Source organism: Olea europaea, unplaced genomic scaffold, assembly GCF_002742605.1.
Source record: "Olea europaea var. sylvestris unplaced genomic scaffold, O_europaea_v1 scaffold364, whole genome shotgun sequence".
NCBI lineage: Eukaryota > Viridiplantae > Streptophyta > Magnoliopsida > Lamiales > Oleaceae > Olea > Olea europaea.
Genome location: NW_019255650.1, coordinates 384,209 through 400,541, shown reverse-complemented (window position 1 = coordinate 400,541; position 16,333 = coordinate 384,209). Strand labels below are relative to the sequence as shown.

Sequence of the window (16,333 nt, the reverse complement as noted above, 5' to 3'; positions counted from 1 at the left end):
ACAATCTACCTTTAATAGTATTAAATGCAAATTCCTATTCATCACCCTAGTGAAAACCTACACTCTTTTTAACTACTTCCTTGAGTGGTGCAGTGATAGTGCTAAAATCCTTCACAAATCACCTATAAAAACTAGCCAAACCATGAAAACTCCTAACTTCCGTTATGCTTTTAGGTGTCGGCCAATCTCTAATAACTTTTATCTTTTCATCGTCTACTTCTACTCCATTAGCACTAACCACAAATCCAAGAAATATAACTCTATCCATACAAAATGTGCATTTCTTAAGATTAGCGTAGAGTTGTTCTTTCCTTAAAACAATTAGCACACACTTTAAATGTTCCAAATGCTTTCCTAGGTCTTTGCTATAGATTAATATGTCGTCAAAATAAACCACAACAAATTTTTCTATAAAAGCATGTAAAACATGATTCATTAAACGCATAAAAGTGTTAGGTGCATTTGTGAGTCCAAACGGCATAAACAACCATTCATATAAACCATATTTAGTTTTAAAAACCGTTTTCCATTCATCACCCTCCCGCATACGAATTTGATGATACCCGCTTTTTAAATCAATTTTAGAAAATATGCAAAAACCATGTAATTTATCAAGCATGTCATCTAACCTAGGTATAGGGTGATGATACTTTACCGTTATGTTGTTGATAGCCCTACAATCCACGCACATTCGCCATGTTCCATCCTTTTTTGGTACAAGCAAAATCGGTACCGCACAAGGACTCATGCTTTCCCTCACGTATCCTTTGCTCATTAACTCTTCCACTTGCCTTTGAAGCGCCTTAATCTCTTTAGGATTACTTCGATAAGCCGGTTGATTTGGAATGACAGCTCCGGGTTTGAAGTCAATTTGATGTTCAATGCCTCGAATAGGCGGCAATCCACTTTGTGCATCCTCCGGAAATACATTGTCGAATTCCTGCAACAAAGACTTAGCCAAACTAGGGAGGGGTGGGTTAGTTTCCTCAAAATTGAGGAGTGATTCCTTATAAACGAACAAGATCATCTCTTTTCTCTCAACTACCGCCCTCTTCAAATCACTCTTTTTTGCAAAGAAATTCGCTCGTGTTTTCTCTCTTCTCTCGGGGTACTTTCTTTCTTTTCTCTCTTGTGATTGCTTTCTCTTTTTCTCTCTAATGGCTATCTCAACATTTTTTCTCTTTTTCTCCAATTCACTATTTGCTCTCTTTTTTTCTAACTCTTTTGCTCTCCTCTCTTCCTCACTTCTCAATTTTAATTGGTCATCATAGACTTGCGCCGGTGTTAATGGCACAAGAGTAATGGTCCTTCCATACTTAATGAAACTATATCAATTTTTGTACCCATCATGCATAGCTTTCCTATCATATTGCCATGATCGCCCCAATAAAATATGTCCCACTTGCATTGGCACCACATCACACACTAACTCGTCCTTATAACTCCCAATTGACAAATTAAGTAACACCCTTCGATTCACCCTCACCTCGCCACTCTCATTCAACCATTGCAATTTATAAGGTCTTGGGTGTCTCAACAATATTAAACCCAATTTTTCTACAAGAGATACGCTAGCCTACATTAGTGCAACTACCACCATCAATTATAACACTACATATCGTATTGTTGACGTGGCATCGAGTGTGGAAAATGTTCTCCCGTTGCAACTCCAAGTCATCCGCTTTGACATGAGTAGTGAGAGCTCACCTTGTGACTAGTAGATCCCCAACCGGCCCTTCAACTTTTTCTTCTTCACTAACACCCTCCAACGCCGGCATGTCATCAAACTCACCATCACTATCGCTCACAATCTCTCCATTATCCAGCAACACCATCGCCCGTTTGTTTGGGCATTGAGAAGCAATATGTCTCGTTCCCAAACACCTAAAACATTTGATGTTCCGATTGCACGACGGTTGTGCCTCCGATTTTGATATTGGTTTGCTAGCGTTTTCATACTTGCCCTTTTGCCAATAATTTTTACCTCTAAGTGCAGCCCCATTTTTGTTGTTGTCATCCTACTTCGATTTCCATGTTGGATTAGGAGTCGAAGTACCTAACGGTTGCCTAGACGTTCCCTTCCTCTTCAATTGCCTCTCGACCTTTATTGCCACATGTAACATATCCTCGATTTCCACATAGTGTTGCAACTCTAGAACATTTGCAATATCCCGATTTAACCCATTCAAGAACCGTGCCATGGTAGCTTCCCGATCTTCCTCCACATTAGCCCGAATCATAAGAATTTCCATCTCCTTGTGATAATCTTCTACATTTTTCGATCCTTGGTACAAACCTTGCAATTTTTGATGGATTTCCCTATAATAGTGACTCGGAATAAACCTCCTCCTCATCAATATCTTCAACTCATCCCAAGTGCTAATTGGCCTTTCTCGACCCCTACATCGTGATGTAAGTACTTGATCCCACTAAGATATCGCGTAATCCATGAATTCAAGCACCGCCAATTTTACCTTTTTCTCCTCCGAATAATTATAGCACGCACAAATCATCTCAACCTTCCTTTCCCACTCTAAATATGCTTCCGGATCGCTTCTCCCCTTAAATTGCGAAATAGTCATTTTAATACCCCCCAAATTTCCATCTACTTCATCTCCCAAGTTATTCCTACCCCGTCTTTCCATCCTATCGCCCCTATGCCTCGCTCGACCCATATCAATGTCATCTTCATCAAAATCATCCTCATCACTACGATACTCATCTCGCTTCCTCTCCTAGATTCACGCCTACCCGGCCCCCTAGCATTAGACATCTCCACTTGTCCCCGGATAAAATTGGCAATTGTAGTACCCATTTGTGCCATCCATTCCCCTTGCCTATCCACCTTCTCCCTGACATCACCAAGTACCCTTTCAAACCTCCTTATCATGTCCTCCGATGCATTGTTGTCATTACCGTTTCGGCTTGAATTAGAACCTTCTCTTTCCGACATCATATCACACAATTTTTTTATTTTTTTGGCCTCACAAAGATTTCACTTGGAAAACACTCATTATGGCTTTTTCCCTCTATTAAACTCACCACTCGGCCTTTTACCACTCAAAGTCTCCCTCCAAGCACTTCAAAGAATCAAGTGAACTAAATCAATTGTTTTACCGATAATTCAAATAAACCGAATATTAATCAAAGACCACGAGACTCAAAGGACTTGAATAAGTGGAATAGATGAATGTTTTGATACGAATATGTGAATAGACTCAAAAGAAGAATGAAAGACTTGAACCCAATTGAATATCCCAAAAATCAAACACAATGTAAGAATTGTTGTTGGTAGAAAAAAACACAAAATCAAACAATGATTTCAAAATTTTTTTTATATATATTTTTTTGTTTTTGTGAACAATATTTCGAGATGAACAGTACCTCGAATGTACAGTAATCTTTTTTTTTCATTTTTGTACTTTTTTTTCTCCTTGATGAAAGAAGATGATTAAATTATCAACAACTAAACGAAACGACGAAAAGAAAAATAAGGACGAAGAAGAACTAAGAAAGAACAATTAAAATAGAAGAAGAAACTAAGAAAACAAAATTAACGACTCAAGAAATAAAGAAAAGACATAACCTTCAATTAATTTGGAGCCAAAGCTTTGATACCAACTGATGCGAACCCCGTAGCAACGTTGAATGCGAAAACCACAACGAGATTGACGAACCCAAGAAAGCCAAATTAATCCAAAGTTTAGGATTAACCCAAAAGAAAGTCGAACAAAAAAATTCAATAAGAACGACACTTGAAAAACCCCTTGATCACGCAATCCAAGAATTAAATCCGGTTGTTTGAACGTCACAAGTTAACACTTGATAAGTTCGAAATTGTTTAATGAAGAATGATGAAGAGAAGACAATACGCCTTACTTTAATTCAATATCAATAATGTCAAAAAAGGTTTTTAACAATTGAATAGAAATTCCTATTTATACTAAATCTAAAAATTAGGTAAAAATCGTGCAAAATTCGAGCATAATCTCCAAAATATGGAAAAGAATCAAAATTTAACAAAATATGGAAAATTACCAAAATTGGAAAATTCGCCAAATTTTTGGCTTGTGCGGCCGCATCAATTTCCATGCGGTTGCATGGTTCAACAAAAAATCCCAATTTAAATTTCGGTATGCCACTGTGTGGCCGCATGGTGTTTTGCCTGTGCGCTTGTTTTCAGCCTCCGATTTCGTCGCTTGATAACAAATTGATCCAAGTTGATTCGACCTTCGACCTGAACATGAAAGTTGCTCCATTTTGAATCCCGAATATGGTTCCATCAATGGTTTCTTGAACGAGCAATCCCTTCGTTTGTTTCACTTGCTTTGCCTTTGATCACGCCATTCGTCCGCCATCGACTATTAACGGGTCTCGTCTCGCACTTGCATTCGTCGGGCTCGACTCTTGGATCATATCAAGATATTTTCCTTTTTTCATTTTATTTCTTCTTTTTTTGTTGTTTTTTATTTAATGTTTTTAATGTGAAAAATATAAAGTTACTATTTTATCATTTTATAATTGATTAAAATGTGGTCAATGTTCAATTTTTTGGTCAGTTAATAGAAATATGGATGGAGTTCATCCATTGGGATTTCATTCGTAATGTTTTGAAAGATTCAGGATGATGACTGCAATAAATGAAAAGTTAGGAAAAAGTTTATAACTTTTTGAAAGGTTTGGGGTCTTAATTACAATTATCCCTAAAAAAAATGATTTTCATTTTTCATGCCAAACTAGTAGACAATTTAAGGTACTTACACAAGTTTTTTTGACCAATTTATAGGCCACTCAAACATGTCTATTGGTATACCCTTTGTCAACACCGACTACGGCACCAACTTGTTCAAAACCCTCACCCTTACATCTGCCTTCTTTAAACTATGAGATATGAGCACTAAACATGTGTATGCAAACATTTTTTTGTTGGATTGTACTACATGTACAAATATATTTGTACTTAAAATTTTACATACTCTAACAATATATTTGTAGGGATCACGAAATTTTTAATGCAAGAGGGACCCACGTATATGCGAGAGTTAGTAAACTATTTTGTTAACCAAAATCTTTGTTTCTTTCTTTGTGCGTGAAGTCCCCAACCCTCAAGCCCAACGAAACCTATGAGTCCAGCAACAGATCATAATCAATTCTTCCATTTCATAATCACAAAGCCCTTCTTTAATCCCACTCAAATCATCATTTTCTCATCGACAATTTCCCAAATTTATCAATTATCATGACTTCGAATGGAGCGCCTCTTGTCGGTCTACTGTTTATGTTCATTTAAGTTTTTTATGTTCAATTTATTAATTTTAAGGGAATTCCATTTGTTTTATGGTCTGGGTTTTGAATTTTGTAGGGAGATGCGGATACTAAGAACAGCTTGGAGAAGATCAAAAAACAGCTCGCGTCTAGCTCGGGCAGAAATTTGTTGCAAGGCGCCCTCCTCAAACGATCGGATACGGTGAAAATAAAAATGAATACCGTCTAATTTTTTAGTACTTGATTTTGTAATTCCGACTTTACTTATTTTTGTGAACTTAGAAACTTATAAAACGTATTGGCTATCAGACTTTGCATTTGAATATTATACTCCTAGTGTTAATTGTTAAGAGTATGACCCTCAGCGTCGAATTGTATTATTAATTCATTTTTTGTGATGTAATTTGGTAGTTATTCACACGGCTCCCCTCTAATTAATGCTGAATTTTGCAATAGTAATTGAAAACCATAAGGAAAAAGCGAGAAATATCCACTGTTTATTGGTTTTTAATGTATAATTTCCAGATAATTTTGTGTTATTATGGTTTTCGCAATCTAGTTTTTGTATTAGGATTTTGAAAACTTGGGTTGATGAATCCAAGGTGGCAGCTATAAGGGACTGGCCAAGGCCTACAACGATCAAGGAGTTAAGGTGATTTTTAGGATTCACAGGATACTATCGCCGGATTGTGAAATTGTATGGGAGCATAGCTTAGCCCTTGACGCAACAGCTAAAAAAAGACAGTTTTGGGTGGCTGAAGAGGCGGAGGCAGCGTTCCTAAAGTTGATAAATGCCATGACGACAGTACCAGTTTTGAGGTTGCCCAACTTAACCAGCCATTTGTGGTGGAAACTGATGCTTCCGGGCATGGAGTAGGGGCAGTCCTCATGCAAAACAGGAGACCCATTGCCTACTTCAGTCAAACACTTCCTTGGCGGGCTCGGTGTAAATCGATATATGAAAGGGAACTTATGGCCATTGTATTAGCAGTACAGAAATGGGCAAATATGTGGTACGAACTGATCGACGTAGCCTTAAATTCCTATTGGAATAGAGGGAGGTGAACCCGGAATAGCAAAAATGGCTTCCTAAACTTTTGAGATTCAATTTTGACATTGAGTATAAGGCTGGTTTGGAATATAAAGTAGCGGATGCGCTCTCTAAGGTGGATGGGACGGCAATGTTGATGATCCTAAGCGTGCCTCGTACCTTGGAATTAACGGCAATTAGGAATGCTATAGAAGACACTGATCTGGGCCGGGTGCTAAATGCCTTGCGAAATGGTCAAACACATTCCCGGGTATTCTTTGTTGCGAGATAACCTGATGTGTAATGGTAGACTTGTGCTACCAAAAGACGACTCATTTGTACAGATGGCCTTGCAAGGGCATGACAGCAAGGTAGGAGGGCATGGGGGTTTTCTGAAGGCTTACCAAAGGGTGGACCTTTTGGAAAGGTATGAGGAGGGATATCAGGGCATTTGTTTGAATTTGCCTGCAACATAATTATTCCACCTTTGCATCGGTGGGACTGCTCCAACCGCTACCCATTCTTGAGAAAGTATGGGAGGATATTTCAATGGATTTTGTGGAAAGGCTGCCAAAATTGGAAGGTTCGACTCAATCTTGATGGTAGTAGATCATTTCATTGGCCTGAAACATCGATTTTCAGCTCATCAATTGTTGCAATATTTGCTAAGTGGTTAAGCTACATGGAATATCTTGTTCTATAATCTCGGATCGAGACAAGGTGTTTGTGAGCCATTTTGGAGTGAGCTTTTCAAATTACATGGGACGTCGTTGAAGCATAGTTTGGTGTATCATCCACAAACTGATGGCTAGACAAAAGTGGTAAATAGGGGAGTAGAGCTATATCTATGGTGTTTTGCCTCGATAAAACCCAAAAAATGGTATCAGTTTCTTCATTTGGCTGAATATTCTTATAACACCTCTTATCATGTATCACACAGCTCACCCCTTTTCGCATTTTATATGGGGGCGATCCACCCGTGTTACTTCGCTTCGAGAGGGCTTTGGATGGAACGACATAAAGTTTTGGATGAATTACAGATACACCTCCGTAATGCCCAACAGCAAATGAAGTTGGTGGCTAACAAACATAGAAGAGAGGTGGAATACATGGCAAGAGATCAGATTTATGTGAAAATGAGGACGTATAGGCGTAAGTCACTAGTGTTACGCCACAATGAAAAGTTAGCCCCGAGGTACCATCAACCATTTGAGGTGTTGGCAATGGTGGAAAGATGCCTTATCGGTTGTCACTATTAGCTGCTGCTAGGGCTGTAAATGGATTGGATCTGCCAATTCGATTCGATCCGTTAAGAATATGATCCGATAATTCAATGAATATTTGATGTTAAATCCATATCCGATAACCCAATCGAAATTGAAAAAATTGAAAAGATAAAAATTTTATATTAATCAACTTCTAAGCTAAGAATTAAAAGGCCCAAGTATCTTTTTACCCAATTATTGGCTCACTTATTTATAGATTGTAATTTTTATGATATTCTAGTGAGTATCCGATGTGGCAAGTGAGAAGTAGGGAATATAGAATTTACTCCAACTGTTGGTTCCTTTGGTTGTTTAATTTATAATAAAATAAATTAATTATTATTTTTATTAATAAAAAAATAAATCTCTTCAAATATTTCAATTGACAAAATTATATTATTACATAATATTATTTATTATTTGAAATTATGAGAAAAATGCAATAAAAGTTTCAAAATGGAAAAACATATATGTAATAAATTATGCAATAATATATAAAATATATTATGCCCTTGTATGAGCCCCATTTTGGAGGAAAAAATGAATTTTTGAATAGTGTATTGATGGAAAATGTGTGATTAAAAAATAAGGAAAAATTTTAGATTTACGTGTAATATTATTTTATTGAAGAATGTGTGGTTGAAATGATGTCAAAATACTGTAGAAGATTGTATTTTTTCTAAATAATGGGGCTCAAATTAGCTGTATATCATTATAATAAATAAGATCGGGTTGTTATCGGATCGAAGTGACATATATTCATATTTGCTTCATTTAGTTAACAGATTATCGAATTTGGATTTTCATCGGACTATCGGATTGAGACCCTAAATCTATATCCCATTAATTTCATCGGATTCGGATCAAAATTCAATCTATTGGCCTGTCCACCCTGTTTTCCACGTGTCGCAACAAAGAAAGGTAGTGGGAAATGCTCCTGCAACCTCTTCCCCGCCCCCTCAACCTGGTGAAGATTGCGAGTTACTTGTGGAACCAGAATTTGTATTTGGATTCAGACAGTCAAATCAGTGTACAATGGACGCTATGGAAGTCTTGATTTAGTAGAAGGGTCTGTCGCCTGTGCAAGCAACTTGGGAGCCATTTGATTGAATCAACTGACAGTTTCCTTCTTTGAACCTTGCGGACAAGGTACTGCATTGGGGGGGTATTTGATAAGCCTCCAAATAAATTTACATATGCAAGACATAAGAAGGCCAAGCAAGCACATGGTATGGAAGCCAACAACTTGACAGCAGTGCTCAATAGGAGTCTCTAGGAGGATGTTGTGTCAGTAAAATTGTTAGGGACTGTTAGTCAGTTTGTTAGAGTTAGTTGGGGGGAGGGTATAAATAAACATATAAGGGAAGGGCGGGAATATGAAAGAAATCGAGTAAGAAATAGGGGTATGGTGAATCTTATTTTCCATTAAGTTCTCATTTACAGTTCTCATTTCATTTGTGATCTATATTATAGAAAATTTTCAGAACTTCACTCTATCAGTTGACTGATGCTTATTTGATTAATGGTTAATACAAAGGTTGAAATAAATATATGCATAATCATCTTTCTTACCCTTTACTCTTTTCCTGGGGTATTTGGGCAAACTTGTCTTGCAAGTTTCAGACATCAGTTCGAAAAGAATATGTTCCCTTTGTGGATTAGGGATAACCATGTGATTGTCTTCATCTCTGTTGAAAAGTTTAAAATAATCCAGTACTATTTATCTTTGTTGAAGTTCTGGCCAACTTCCTATATTTGATTTTTCTTGCAAATGGCGTCTATTTACTTGATTCTTTTGAACAGCTGAGAAAATGGAACGAGAGATGGGTGATTTTAGACCCGACAACTGGGAAAATGGAGTACAAGTATGGTGCTGCAAATTACCCTTTCTTTTGTCATTAGTGCTTTTCGTCACAACTTTGTGAACGTTTTACTAAAGGTTCTGTATGTGTTGGGTCTATAGGGTCAGGAGAAATGAACCAATGGTGAAAGGAACCATGGTATTTGATGCAAATAGTACTATAACAATTTCTCCCAAGAACTTCCAGTAAGATTCTTATTTTAGTTTCGTTTTCATTCTATAATATTTTTTTTTTAGCCTGTGTTTGGATAGCATTTATATATCAATTATAAATCATTTATCTGCCAAAAACATCTTTAAAAGGTACCTTTGTTTCCATCTGACATGCACCTGCACTTGTGTCAGGTACGGGTGAATGCATTATTAATGTTCCATTTGTGCCCCTCATCCACGTACACATGTTTATTAATTTGCCCTAGTAATTTCCAAATGTTGTATTCAAGAAATCAACAAAAAATCAAAAGTTTATTAGAGGAAAATTGGGACATAACTGTGAGGGTTGTATTGTCCTACAAACAACCAAACGTTTTTTGGAGGAAAATTGGGATACAACTGTGAAAACTTTTACCAAAGGCTGACATTAATGCCAGTGCCTCTAACAATGGCCATCATAAATGCCCTACGTGTGTGCACCTTCCATCCTGATTTATAAATCGATTATAAATAAGATCTTTCCAAACACAGGCTAAGTATTTTCATTGAGCTAGATTTTATCTTAAGATTAGGGATAATTATGTTAATGTCTTTTTTCTTGATTTAGAGGACTACAAAAGTACGATGGCTGCTGTTTCTGTATCCATGTTGAAAGTTAAAATTACTTTTCCCTTGTTCCTTTGTTTCTTCATCTTCCACATTTTTATTTTGTCAGATAATAAAAGAATAATAAGGGGGATGATGGGGTGTGCGAGTGGGGGATGAGTTGCTGCAAAGCTGGGATTGGAGCTAAATAAAATAAAATTTGTTGATTTTCTTTTATTTTTACTGGCATCGGAGTTGATAGCAGTTGTTTGGTCGATTATTAACTTATTACTTAGATATTGGAACGCCCCAGAAAAAAAGATTATTTCCTTTGTGCAGAAACTCCTGGTGCTGCCAGAGCTTGGGTGTCAACTTTACAGTGAGTTCTTAATGCTTTCCTGCTTTTATGTGCTTTTGCAACTTCTCTCACTGTTGCTTTGTATGTTATCTGTGGAGCTATGGTTGTGATGATGTTTAGAGTTCTCTTATATGCTCAACACATGCAAGAAAAAAATCGAAGCAGTTTCTTTCCTTGACTTCTTTGCTCAGTCAAATATAATCTTTTGTTAATATGTACTTGATAATACTAGAATGAGATCTTCAATTTTCTCTCTCGAAATGATTAGTTGTTTTATTCCCCTTTTTTACTTTCCTTTCGTTCTCTTTTATGCTGCATGAGAATTTATTTCCTACATTTAAGGACCTCGCCCAGTACTTGTCTTGGCAACATGATTAGGGACGTTTTCAATGTCTTAAAATACCCAAGCTCATTTCTGTTAAGTGGCTATAAGAGCATCTCCCATAGTTCTTTACTTTAAAAGAGCATCGGCATCTATTAGACTCCAATAATCTCTTTGATTTAACTTTTTAAATTGCATTGAATGAGTTCCAAGTTTCAATGCTCCACTTCTTGGATTGTTTAATAATATTTAATTATTTTAATGATTGGTACCTGATTCGGTTCTAAAAAAGAATTAAATGAAAGGGAAAGAAAAACAATAAATGCTTATTGGTAAAAGTAAAATGAAGAGCTAAAATAAAAAGTCTTGTTGGAGAGTGCAAAAATAAAGAAAATCACTCTTTAAGTTTAAAGATGCTCTCAATAATATGCAAGGTGCTCTTTAAAAATAAAGAGACTATTGGAGATGCTCTACGTAATAAAGAGCGTCTTTAATTTAAAGAGTAAATTTTTTTTAGACACTCCATTTACATTCTTTAATATTAACTCTGTACTTTACCATTTTCAATAAGCATTTATTGCTTTTCCCTCATTTTTTTTATTTAATATATATTTTTAAACCATTATTCATATATCATTTAATAACCAAAGAGTGATGCATTGAAACTTGTAATTCACTAAATGCAATTAGTATAAAATACAAGTAAAGAGTGGGTTTGGATCTCCATATTTGAAGAGCTAATTCTACTCTCTATTTTAAAATGCTAAATTAGAGTTTGTTAGAACCGAATTTTAAGAATTGACACTTTAAAACAAAGAGCATTTTTCTTTAAAGGCCTCTCTTGCAGATGCTCTAGTAAAATTGATATAAACCAAACGTTCGTTCAAGTCTATCCAAACTGTTGAAAGCTTCTCAAGGACGATAATTAGGTGATAAGCTAATGTGTACTGTTTCATTCTGAAGTGTATGTAAATGCTAGTTATCACCATAGTTTGTTGTTTGTTTGTGATAGCAAACCATTATGAACTTTGTTGAAGGCATTGAACCGTATTTAGTCCCTATTGGTAAGAATGCATGAATAAAATGGATTTTACTCTCAATTGTGTATCAAATCAATAGACATATATATGTACTCGGAGATATAGAACAAAAATTCGTTTATTTGCATCAAGCTTTCGAGGGGCTCATTCTATATGTGTGTGTGTGTGTGTTTTTTTTTGGTTCTTCTTTAAATGTATGCTTCCCCTTCAAAAATGCAGTGCAACACAACTGGTTCTGAAGGCTCATAAACAGGCTGTGAATACCTTGAGTGGAAATGGATCCACAAAACTAGGAACAGTTTCCACTGTAGCTGCTGCTGCTAATTCAACAGCCCTGGAGGCTTCTAAAGAAATTGAAGCAGCAATGCAGATTGCCATGAGGAATGCATTGGGAGTGATGTTAAATAGAACTCCTGATGCTCCTATGGATGATTTGTCAATTATGAAGGTGAGAAAATCAAATATTACTTAAAACACACTTCTCTTTCTTTTATAGAAACTATCTTAGTAAGAGATAGTGGCAGGAGAAAAATGCATGCTAGGTACAGTGTTGACTTTGATCTCTGTTGATCTGGATCTTGCTAGAGCCTAGGTTATTTCTGTAGTGAAACGATGAGACATCTTCAATTTTCTTGGCTCAGATCTTAATAGTAATCAAGAGAACAGGAAAGAAAATACCCTGCTGCCAGAATATGGAAATGTTTCTATTCACGGTGATAACTTGTAAATAGGGCCATTTTATCTAAATATATTGTTAAGTAGATGGAGTGATGTTTAAAATTGAATGGTTGGGCTTGTTGGCATTAGAAGTTGTGCAATAGGGTTCTCTTTTTAATCATTTAAGCGCAGATTTCTCGGATTTTTTTGGAAGAAGTTCCTGATCCATAGGTTTGAGTCCACAACACGAGGAAGGTCTTTCTTGGAGTTCTTTAAACCACTTTTCACTTAAATGTGGTTTGATCCTTCTTTTATTGTGGCCTTGATAAGTTAATTGACTTTCTGGCCATAAATAGGCTGGATGGCATAAAACAGTAGGCCAACATAAAGGACTTTAATATGTTAGCAATCTAACATTGTTTGAGTGGATGAACGTCCTGTTCCTGCTGGGGTTCTTGTGGATATCATTTTGGGGGAGTCGGATAAATTAGGAAGATTCTGAATTAAGGGTTAGAAGTGGTCAATGTTGTCCAATCAAATTGATTAAAACTAGTAGTAAGTTTCAAAGTCTATAGTAACGTAAATGCACTGGCCTGGTATGCTAATCCATTAAGTTGGTTTTTGCTATGGTCCAGGCAAGAATTGGTCCATGCTTAAATAAGCTAATTTGTTCTTTTTCCAAAGGATAAATAATGTAGGACCATCTTGGCCCTAGAACTACATGTGGGCTGGTTTGGACAGGCTAGGTCTGAAGTTTTTTTTCTTCATTCAAAGGATGATATGGGAAAAGGAATGTGTTTCATTGGCTGATATTCAATGTGTAAACTTAATATATTTGTAAGATTAATGAAAATTAAATAAAGTAATGGAAGAAGAAAGTAACTTCATTCTTATAATGATCATGAAAAGTCCCAATGACAGTCAAAAGTAAGATAAACTAATGACCAACAAATACCACGAGTTTTATATTAGTGATGAAAATTTTTGAAAGATGAAGCATCCCAGTGGTAGAGGTGATAATAATGATGGATTAAAGTGATTAATCACCAAGCTGCATCAATGGATTAAAGGTACTGTTATTTTTATTTCAAATTTTTATGATTGATTTTTTCCTTTAGTTTATCTTAAAATCAATTTTTATGTTCCATCAGTGATAGTGGTTGTGACTCTTGAGCATCCTTGTCATTTTTATTCTTTTTGCAATCTATCTAAGCCCTTGTTTGGGCCCCATTATAATGAGAATTTGGAAAAAATGTATTTTGGAATAGTAATTTTTTGAAGAATGTGTCGTAAAAAAAGAAGAAGACGTTTTTGGGTTATATGTAATATTATTTTATTGAACAATGTGTGATTGATAAGAATAGAGAAAAATAAATTATAATTTCAATGGAGACCAAACATGAGTCAAATATCCTGCTGGATTCTTCCAGGCTCTCACAATGCCAATGAGACAGCCATCAACTGTGATCTTTTATCTTGTAACACTTTTTCTCTAAACTAAATGTATTTCTGAAGCTATTGGTAAATTGAGTCATCTAAACAAGGATATGGCATTCATGTTCTGAGTGTTTACACTGCTTTAAAATATCACAGCTCACCTTGTCTTCTTCAATATTATCTCTAAACAAAGTATAAGCTCAGCAATGCTGTATTTTGAAAACAAGCACTTAGATTTCTTTAATCAACCTAAAAGTGAGAACTCATATTTGGAATTTATGATGTGGAGGAATCTGAAGATTCACGTAAGGAGTGTATATAACCACTGAGAATCATGTCATAATATTCATTCTATTTTTATTTTGTCATAGCATTTGTGCTATTTTTGATGTGTCATAGTAACTCCATTTTCCAAAATTTCTCCCTTTAATAGTTATTAGAAAAATTTGCAATGTTAAATAAGGTAGCAACATATAAATAGGATTCGTAGTACCAAACATAAGTTCATTGCATAATGGTTCGTAGAAAAGGCACAAGATAAAGTAATAACTTGGACAAATAGAAGGAGATTTATAATGATTAGACATTTGTATGTTGCAAAATATATTAATGACTCCTCTATGAAGCAATGCTCTTTATCATCCTATGCATGGAATTCTATCTTATGTTGGTTGTCAACAGCATGAATGAAAATGCACTTTTATCGTTGTGTTCATGCAGGAACATCACGCCATATTAACCAACAAATGAATAATGTGATGTACACATCACACACTTTTTTCCCTTTTCTTCTCCTTTTGTAAGTTTTTAGTGTTTTTGGTCTCCTTTTATATTATTTTCTATTCTCTCTCTCTATTGTCTAGATTTTACAATTTTTAATTTCCACTGCATTTAATGCCATTTCTTATTACTTGTGCCAGTTTTTATGATTTATTCCACATCAACATTGTTTCTTGGCAACAGTACTACCAAGCCAGCATTTACATAGTCAACTAACTGATGTGGATGGAATGAGACACTTTTGTTAAGGCAAGTTGGGAAGTGATGCAATACCAACATGATGATTAATAGAAACAGAAGAAAGATTCAGAAAGAATGGAGAATTAAGGGAGGGGATAGAAGAAGAATTCAATAGAAGAAGGGGAGAGATGCGCCATAAGTCACCAAAATAATTATTCATTCATCATCAACTGAAAATTACAATGCAAAATAGGTTTAAATAATAAAGCAACACTAACGAGTTTGGGCCCGAGCCCATACAAGTCCAAATTTAAATAATAGTCCAAGAAAATAAATAAAGCTTAAATAAAATAAGTAAACGTCGTCTGATGTCCTCATCAACTCTCCCGGGGCGGGAGAAAAACTCGACCCTGTCGAGTTGATAGATAGTATAGGCTGCAGTTAATCTGATACTCCAAATGCTTCAAGTCAAGCCACGGAGGACGATCTTTCTGACGAACCAAGTAACGAAATTCCATAATTGATAGTACTGAAAACTGTAGCTTATTCCTAAGAATATGATCTGACCAAGGGGGCCGATCTTTCCTTTTAACCAAGTACTGATATTGGACTTCAAATAACCAATACTCATGCACCCGATCTTCAACATTTTCACATGATTGTACATAATGAGGAGCATAGGAAGTACGTCGATCTACCCAACAAACAAGGAAGTACTGAATTTTACCATCATTGGTTAATACAACACGTTCATCTAAAATAATATCAATTTTATCTTTGTGTGCTGTGATAGATGGTATTAAAGTAGAAATATCAATATAGTCAAATTGGGGGTCCACAAAGTTAGGTAGAAATGGATCATCAAAGGAAGTAATACGGTATTTGTAAGTAATGAAATTCTCAATATTTAAAGCAGAGTGGTGGCTAAAATGTGATGAAAGGGCAATGACATGTGCATTTGAACCAACATGCTTTAAAATTTTTAAAGGACCAGCACTACAAGCTTGCAATATGACATAATTCCCAATATTAAATTCAAAATATCGTTTATGCGAATCAGCTTGAAGTTTATATAATGCATTACTTGCGTCATGTTGTTTATTGATCTCAATATGCAAGTCATGAAGATGATATACAAATGCTTCAGCTGACAACAACACACTAGTATGCGGGGACATGAGAATAAGATCTAATGGTCGCCTAGACTTATAACTATGAACAACTTCAAATGGATTTAGACCTAGAGACGGATTCATAGAATTGTTATATGCGATGTGAACAGTTGGGGGGATCGAGTCCCAATTCTCAAGATTTTTCTGGACTAGAGACTGTAATAAATTGCCAAGACTTCGGTTAGCAATTTCGTTTTGACCATCAGTTTGAGGTTGGTCAGTAGTGGA

General features: G+C 35.7%; 1 pseudogene; it reads left to right on the top strand.

Annotated features, from left to right (window-relative positions):
• Positions 1-5,072: 5,072 nt before the first annotated feature.
• The window catches only part of LOC111386649, a 17,098-nt pseudogene continuing 5,837 nt past the window's right edge, over positions 5,073-16,333 (top strand).